The sequence below is a fragment of the Solanum stenotomum genome, chromosome 9 (assembly GCF_019186545.1).
Source record: "Solanum stenotomum isolate F172 chromosome 9, ASM1918654v1, whole genome shotgun sequence".
NCBI classification, from domain to species: domain Eukaryota; kingdom Viridiplantae; phylum Streptophyta; class Magnoliopsida; order Solanales; family Solanaceae; genus Solanum; species Solanum stenotomum.
This window is the reverse complement of record NC_064290.1, coordinates 8,041,962-8,051,147: the sequence shown is the minus strand read 5'-3', so window position 1 is coordinate 8,051,147 and position 9,186 is coordinate 8,041,962. Positions and strand designations below refer to the sequence as shown.

Here is a 9,186-nt window from a genome sequence, read left to right as displayed (position 1 = left end):
ATTACCATAATTTTGTTGGCCTTGGCCTTTTTGCGCATTACCCACATAATTCACAGAATCTGGATTCGCCTCACATTGCTTAGCTTTATGGTTTCCACCACCAGACACCTCATACCAACGGGCTGCCTATTGTACCATGTTTACCGGAACTTGATTTAGAGCCAACTGTTTAAACTATAGGTTCAAGTTATGTTGCATTACATCTATCTTGGCATTTATGGCAGTAGCTTGGTCTACATCTAAAATCTCTGCAGCTTTTTAGGTTGTGGTTCTACACATTTCTCCTCATACCATTGGTTCCCCTCAGACAGTTTATCAAGTAAGTCGAAGAACTCTTCACTTGTTATAGCTAAAGCCTGTCCAGCTGCTGCACTATTAAGAATACCTTTTGCATTGTAATCTAAACCCTCAAAGAAAGCGTGAGCTAGTACCTCATTTGTTTGCATGTGGTGCGGGCAAGCATTCAACATTTGTTTAAAGCGCGCCCATGCTTGGTACATGTCCTCACCCTTCTTTTGAACAAAATTTATTATCTCCCCCCTCAGCTTGGCAGTTTTCTTGGATGGGTAGAATCGAGCAAGGAATTTCCTTGCTAGATCATCCTAAGTAGTGATGGAATTTGGTGGTTCAGAATCTAAACAACGCCTTGCAGGGAGTATGGAAACAAAGTAAGCCTCACATAATTCGATGAGACTCCTATTGGGGTGTATGTATTGGTAATCTCTATGAAGTTCCTAAGATGGCTTTGATGGTCCTCATGGGAGAGACCAGTGAATTGCCCATTTGTATGGAGAATATGCACTATGCTCTGCTTTAGTTCAAATCTACCCCCTGGTGGAGGTTTTCTAATATTGGATGTTAGATTTGCGGTGAGTGGGACTGCCACATCACGAACTGGTCTTGCAGGTATGATAGGTGGTACTCCTTGATTATTCAGATTTTCTGTGTTATTTCGATTTCCTTGGACATTCACATTTTTCGGGTTATCCACATTACCTGGATTTTCATCATCGACGTGACCCAGTGGACCTAATCCCAACTCTCCATGTCGTTCTTGATTTTCCATCTTCCTGCGCTGGCGCAAAACTCTCTCAGGTTCGTTATAAGGTTCTACAAGATCACCTTTCTGAGCCAGACCTGAAATTTCAATGCCTGCAAGAAACAAGCTAAGATCAAGAAATTAATAACTAAAGAAACTAATTGTAGACTTAAGAAGATTGAATATAAATCAATTTCTAAGTCCCCGACAGCGGCGCCAAAAACTTATTGCTCCCCAAAATACACGCAAGTGTACGTGATCGCACAAGTAGTACAGATTATTTAAGAAATGAGTTATCGTTCCCAAAGGACTTATGATCAACTTATTATCACTTAACGCTACAACTAAAAGTAACCAAATAACATTTTCAAGAGTTGATGATTTAGTTAAGTAACTACTAATAATTATGCACTAAATGAAAGCAACCGGTAGTGAACAACTTAGTTAATATGTTTCAAGCAAGTTTAAAAACAATTCCAGGGTTGCATCTTACATTGAATATCATGCATCATATTATTGGCTTAGAATTCACTTCAGTTGTCAAATTACTGGTTTATAGGGTTGATAGTATGGTCCGATGGTTCGCCTCTCACCGCCTACCCTAGTTAGCCATCTAACTACATCGTTGAGCGGGGATAGATAAACTAACTAGCGAGCATTTATATTTCATCCTATTTCGTAACTAAGCAAGGTGTTCGTCTGGGCGTCATTCATAAACACTAATCACCTCAATCTAATGGGTGGACCGGTGCTCTCTATATTTTCTGGTCTATCTAATGCCTCCTCGTTCGATTTTAAGATTAGACACTAGATTTATTTTATGGTGCACAAGCATAAAATAGTAAAACAAGTATATAGAAGTAATTTTGATTGACAACCGAAAATCAATTCATAAAGCCTCAAACATTCAACACATAATTCATAGCTACAGCCCCAGAACTAGGGCGGTTAGCTACTCATGCTATTAGAAATCAATAATAGATAAATGTTCATACAAAATTCGGAAAAATAGAAGAGTTAAAAGATTACAAACTTGAATTCTTTCTCTTGCACACTAAACAAAATGTTCCCCCTTAATTATGGAGCCCTCAGGATCTATTTATAATAGTAGAAAAAGTTTGGAACAAATCCTACAAAAATTAGGAATCCTAATTAATGTTTAAAACTTGGAAAAGTCAGAAAAAGGGGGCGTGTCGCGCCTCTCAGCGCACCTTGAATTTGATTCTAACGTCCTCTCAGCGCGCCACACAATCCTCTCTGACATCCCATCAGTGGCGCACCGCGCTAACCAGTGCGCCAGCCACTGGTGGTTTTTGCCTTAGCCATTTTCTTGCACATCTTTGCTCCTTCTTTCTTCGTTCCAACTCCAATTCCTTCGAATGCTCCTGAAACAACTAATCATGTGTGTTAGTGCACAATCATCACAAGTTATACCAAAAATCAAATTAGTAACTAAAGATCATTCTTCAATCTAATCAATTTATGGGCCAATATCGACAACTTAGGCATATAAATATGCCTAAGATCATGGCATACCATTTTGAACATGAGATTGAGGAATCATTGAGTAACATGAATAATGGTTATGAAGAATGGATTGGTGAATTTGGTGAAAGTCATGACCTTCATGTTGTTGCTCTAAGCTTTCGATTACTTGGGCAACAAGGTTACTATGTCTCATCTGGTAAGTAATACGTCATCCCATCCAATTTATGTGAACAAAGCTTGTTTGTAGATAAGAGTTTTTAACTTTTTACACACTAGCGTGTGAATACATATTTTGAAACAGATGTTTTTAGAAAGTTCACCGATGACCAAGGAAATTATAATAAAGCAATGGTTAACGACATGCAAGGGGCAACACCATTCAGAGTACATGATGAAGAAATTTTGGATGAAGTCGTTAATTTCACCACCACTCTCATTTGAAGTTATTGTTGCCTAAATTGAGTAATTCTCTATCTATGCAAGTCAGCTATGCCCTAAAGTATCCAATAAACAAAATTATAGCCAGGGTAGCAACTAGAAAATACACATCGTTTTATCAAGAAGATAAATCATGTGATCAAGTGTTATTGAATTTTGCAAAACTGGACTTCAGTACATTGCAGAGGATGCATAAAAGGGAGCTATGTGATCATATCACAAGGTAACTAGCAAGATACACAATCAATAATATCACAACACTGTTTTATTAAAAACAAATAGATTTTTTATATTGATTTTGAGATTTAACTTTACATTTTAGGTGGTGGAAAGAATTGAACTTCGCAAATGAACTACCTTTTGCAAGAGACAGAGTGATTGAGTTGTACTTTTGGTCTTTGGGTGTGTACTTAGAGCCCCAATATAATATTGCCAGGAAAATACTAACCAAAAGTGTTATGTTTCGTTTCAATTACTGATGACATCTATGATACATATGGAACACTCCATGAACTTACTCTCCTTACAAACGCAATAGAAAGGTAGTATGTTTTTTTTTTTTTGGAAACATTAATTATACTATATCTACGTTTCAGTTTATTTTCCTAACATTTCTTTTTAGTCCATCCAAAGGACAATATATTTTTTTAATAAAATAATGTTGTGATATTATTGATTGTGTATCTTTCTAGTTACCTTGTGATATCACATAGCTCCCTTTTATGCATCATCTGCAATGTATTGAAGTCCAATTTTGCAAAAGTTAATATCACTTGATCACATGATTTATCTTCTTGGTAAAACGATATGTATTTTCTAGTTGCTACCCTGGCTATAGTTTTGTTTATTGGATACTTTAGGGCATAGCTGACTTGCATCGATAGAGAATTACTCAATTTAGGGAACAATTTCTTCATCCAAAATTTCTTCATCATGTACTCTGAATTGTGCTGCCTCGCATAAGCTTAATAATCCTTGCATGTCGTTAACCAATGCTTTATTATAATTTCCTTGGTCTTCGGTGAACTTCCTGAAAACATCTGTTTCAAAATATGTATTCACACGGTAGTGTGTAAAAGTTAAAAACTCTTATCTACAAACAAACTTTGTTCACAAATAAATTGGATGGGATGACGTATTACTTACCAGATGAGACATAGTAACTTTGTTGCCTAAGTAATCGAAAGCTTAGAGCAACAACATGAAGGTCATGACTTTTACCAAATTCACCAATCCATTCTTCATAACCATTATAGATTTCACTCAATGATTCCTCAATCTCATGTTCAAAATGGTATGCCACTCCAAGCAATTGGATTGTGTTATAAGTCCAAGTTTTTGCAAAGATTTGGAAGGAGAAATCACTAGCATTTTTGTCACTTCTTCTTTTAGATCCTTGTGTTCCTTCTCTTCCCATTCATTGGCTCCCGATACGCGTAAATAAATAACTTTGTATAGATATATATTTCTTTGTGCTTCAATAAGTATTTGCAAACAGAATATGGCTCAAGAGTGTTTCAACTGAAAACAAAAGCATTCAATTTTTTATATTATCGACAGTACAGAATACATGTTAAAAAAATTAAGAGTTTTAAGGTCGTAAAGGAATACATTAGGTCATATTTATTTTTATATGTTCTCGAAGATAACCTAACAAATCCCATATTTTAAAAGATCTTACCCGTAAATATTTTCAAGTACCTTGAAAGTGTAAAATTTTTCTTTTTTTACTCAGCGACACATAAAATATAAAATCAAATTAAAACATGAACACACTAGGCATTCAATTTTACCGAGAGATTAGCATAGGCAAGAAAATGGTCTCCCCAAACAGTAGGATGATGATTGTCACTCCGACATGTAATTTCGCTCTCACCACCAAATCCATCCATTTTTTCAACTTAGTTTTTGTAGAGTTTGGAGTAGAGAAACTAAAGACATAATAATATGCTTAATTAAGATTTGATAACAGTAGTAGAAAAAAGAGAAGTAAATTACATAAAGAAGTTTTGTTTAAGTTATTACTTCACACAGACACAAGCCTATTTATAAAGATTTAATTTAGTTAGGGTGCACATGAAATTTGACTACTCTCATCATCAAGAGCAAAAATGTTAGTGGTGACTGTGGACATTGAAATTTTGTGGGTTTACCAGATGTGTTCAATTCGAGTTGAGATTCTACACAGTGACGGAGCTAGGATTTTCAATAAGGGAGTTTTAAAAAATCTGAAAAAATAGACACACGAATTAGCCGAAGGGGGTTCGACATCTACTATATTTACCTAAAATATTATTTTAACCATGTACAAATAATATAATTTTCTGCCAAAGTAGGTTCGGAAGAACCCCTGAATGTAAGGTGGCTCCGCCACTGATTTTGTATGGTGTGTTCAATTCCAATTAGGATTTTTGGACACTATTCAACCCTAAACCCTAGTTCATGCCTATATAAAGGGTACTCGAATATTCCACAAATTCATGGAATATTCATAAAAAGATTAAATTTAAATCATCCTAGTTTGAGAAATATGCCACAAACGACCCTCGAATCAAGAGAGGAACGGAATTGAACCCGCACTATCTATCAATAAAATTATGTTTCTTCATATTTTATTTGTAATTGCAATTTATTTTATGTCATTTTAAAATTTGTTGCAACTTGCAAGCAGTGACTATTTAGGGTGGCCATTATATTTGACTAGTCCCAACTCTTATCTGCAAAAATGTTAGTGGTGAATATTTAAGGTGGCCAAGAAATTTGAGAAGTCCCAACTCCCGTCATCTACAGTAAAACATTTGGGCCATAAAATAAGTCGTTTTTAACAATTGGTAGGGCTGATTGCGGGGTCTATACCCATTAATGAGAAAAAAAATGCACCATCTTTTGTCTGATAATTTTAAAAGGTGCGAATTTTTTTTAAAAAAGAAATCTGCTATGTTGAACATTGGCAACCGATAAATTAGATAGGATGCACATGAAATTTGACCACTATTATCATCAAGAGCAAAAATGTTAGTGGTGACGGTAGAAATTGAAATTTTATGAAACTCTAAAAAATGTGTTCAATTCGAGTTATGTCTATATAAAGGGTATTATATTTCCTTAAAAGGCATCTCAAATATTTCACGAATTCATGAAATATTCATAAAAAGATCAAATTTTAATCATCCCAGTTTGAGAAATACACCACAAACGATCCTCAAATCAAGGGAGGAACAAAATTGAACCCGCACTATTTATCAATAAAGTTATGTTTCTTCATATTTTATTTGTGGTTGCAATTTATTTTCTATCACTTTAAAATTTGTTGCAAGCAGTGACTATCTAGGGTGGCCATCATATTTGGTTAAACTTGTTCATTCCAGTTATGGAAGATTTGATGTTGCTTGGGATAGTTGAAGTATACTAGTGATTCATCACGCACAACTTTGTTTATGAGAATTTATAGGAGAGCTACTATGAAAATTTACAGTTGTTCGATAGACTTAAGATTTATCTCATCATCGGTATCATGTTTTGGCTATGTGTGATTGAGTGTGAGGACCATTGGGTCTAGTTTTGTCATTCTTAAGGTTTGTCTATAATAGCTATTAATCTAGCATTTCGACAGTGTTGTTGGAGGTTCTGTATGCTTGGGTGCATCACTCGATGGTGGTACTTGATCATTTCCATCTTTCGATCAGATGAGTTCGATTCTCCTTGATGATTACTTGATGTCTAAAGATCATATTTTTATAGCTTAAGCTCGAGGAAATATTATGTTGTGAGGATGTAATCTTGATAAGATCTATGATGGCTTGTGCATTATGAGTGTGTGGTGGCTGGTTCAGGTTCACTCCTGATTGTAGCCAATATTGATTAAGGATTTTATCATGGTTATGTTAGATAATATTTGTCCTGACGGTTGTGTCAAGGTCTAGTTGGAGAATCAGTCAGTTGAAGAGTCCACTTGGGAATAGTTTTGTTGTTAGTAGAGTTTACATACAATAACATTTATCATTAGAGTATTGAGAGGGCCCCATTTGAGGCATTGTATGGGAGGAGGTGTAGAGATCTCCAATTGGTTGGATTGATATTTTTTATATAAGACCTTGGGTACTAATATTTTGAAGGAATTGTTGAGACAACTATCCTTTCTTACCCTCACCTTATTTTGATCGTTCGAGGACGAACGATGGGTAAATTGGTATCTAATGTAACGACTCAATTGGTTGTTTTGAGTACTAGAACTTTTTATTTCATAAAAGACTCTTTCGATAGATTCTAAATGAGTATTTTGGACTATTCGTAACTATATTATTAAATTAGTGGGGTAGTTTTAATAATTAATTTAGTTGGTGGTTAAAGAATTAACACTAAAATTAGTAGTGAGCAAATTTTACCTCTTTTATAATTAGTCATATAATAATTAGGATTAATAATTAATGTGCAGAAGAAAGGAAAACCAAAAGAGTCGCACGATCATAGAGCAAGATTGGAAAGACGGCTTCAGGTAACTCTTTCACCGAAATTTTTCCAGAATTCTAATTGTATATTATTGGTTAATTATCGTTAGTGGGTCTGTATGATGAATAGTGAAAAAAGATTAAAGAATTGAAAGGTGCAAAGTTGAGGAACGTAATGATTGGTCAAATTGGATAATGAATTAGAAGGACGATATGACAACTTCTGTATATGACAATGGTGGGGATAAATTGTTGTGGGTTTGTCTGGGTAATGACAGTAACATAATTGAGGAATAATTATGGCATAGTATTGGTCAATAATTGAAAGTTAATGATTATAATATGTGGTGTAGGAAATTGTTATTTGAGAAGAATGGATACTACAGTGATTAGATAATATTGGTTGGTTGTTTTTGTTAGTGTTGATGTATTAAAAATTGTATGGAAAACGTGGTTAGTCATTCATGTGAGTTCTTGGCTTTATTGTACGACTAAGAAAGAAGTAGTCGTTAAAGTACGATGCTAGTAGTGACAGGAGAACATGATAAACAGATAATCTAGTTCATAATGATCTAATATGAATTTAATCAATTATGAATATGATAGGAAGGAATAATTTGAAATAAAAAACCTGCGTGATAAAGAACATGACTACATACGTTCATGATGAAATGATAAAAACCTATGAAACTTTAATCTTATATATACTTAAAGATATAAAAATAATCGAATTAAGAAGAATCATATGGGAAAAAATATTTAATGATAACGAATCAGAAGATATATTGAACCAACAATGGTATGAAATAGACCTACATGATTTAGATTACGAAAGAATAGAATGGTACGATTTAGAAATAAATGCAGACTAAAATGAATTACGAATATTTACAATATTGGACAGAATCTATGGAAGATATAAAACTATTGGAACAATTAATGGAAGAAAATTTATATATGTACCAAAGAACCCAAGATATGTTATACCTAGAATATATCATAAATAATAGTAAAGAAATATCTAGATTAAAACACTTAGCCAAAGAATATTACAATAAAAGGTTTAGAAAAAATTAATATTGTAAAAACATAAAAGCATGAACTCCTCACCTACCAAAAGTATTCCTCACCTACCAAAAATATTTTTTCTTAAAAAGTAATGAATTCTACACTACCACCTACTACACTATGAATTCCTCAGTTACCAACTCCGCAACGAAAAATGGTATCAGAACTATGGATAATAAGAAACATGGTAAGAAACATACTAGTAGAAAATTACGAAAAATGAGAAGAAAATTAAAAAAATTATATCCGAAATATAAACAACTTAATATCACAAAAACTGATAACGAAAAATTAGATCAATTAATAAATAATTTATCTAAAATAGAATATAAATGTATTCAATATTTAAAGATACAATGAATAGCGAGAATAATGAATATAAAGAAAAACTTACTGAAATAATTATAGCGAAAAGGCAAAAATTAGAACATAGGCATAATAGACTTAATAATAACATATTCGCAGGAATTTGTAAAAAATCTATAATAGCACAAAGAAAGACTATTTTATATCTAGAAATACAAATAAATAACTTAGAATATAAACTACAACATAATTTATAAATGAATAAAGAAGAATATGCAATAGATGAAAAAACATACGAAAACTATGACTGATTAAAAATAAAGATAATATTTTCCAATCTAGGAAGAAGATATAAGAAAATAGGTGACAATCTAAGTTTAATGTTAGAAAAAGAAACGG

The 9,186-nt window shown here is 33.4% G+C and overlaps 1 protein-coding gene and 1 pseudogene across 1 annotated transcript in view; one reads left to right on the top strand and one right to left on the bottom strand.

Moving 5' to 3' along the window:
* The window catches only part of LOC125877065 (sesquiterpene synthase 15a-like), a 191,572-nt gene extending 186,632 nt beyond the window's left edge, over positions 1 to 4,940 (bottom strand). The window contains exon 1 of the mRNA XM_049558380.1: positions 4,759 to 4,940. The gene's annotated coding sequence lies outside the window, so the exon portion shown is untranslated. The remainder of the gene's footprint in view (positions 1 to 4,758) is intronic.
* The window catches only part of LOC125877235 (sesquiterpene synthase 15b-like), a 51,743-nt pseudogene continuing 45,123 nt past the window's right edge, over positions 2,567 to 9,186 (top strand).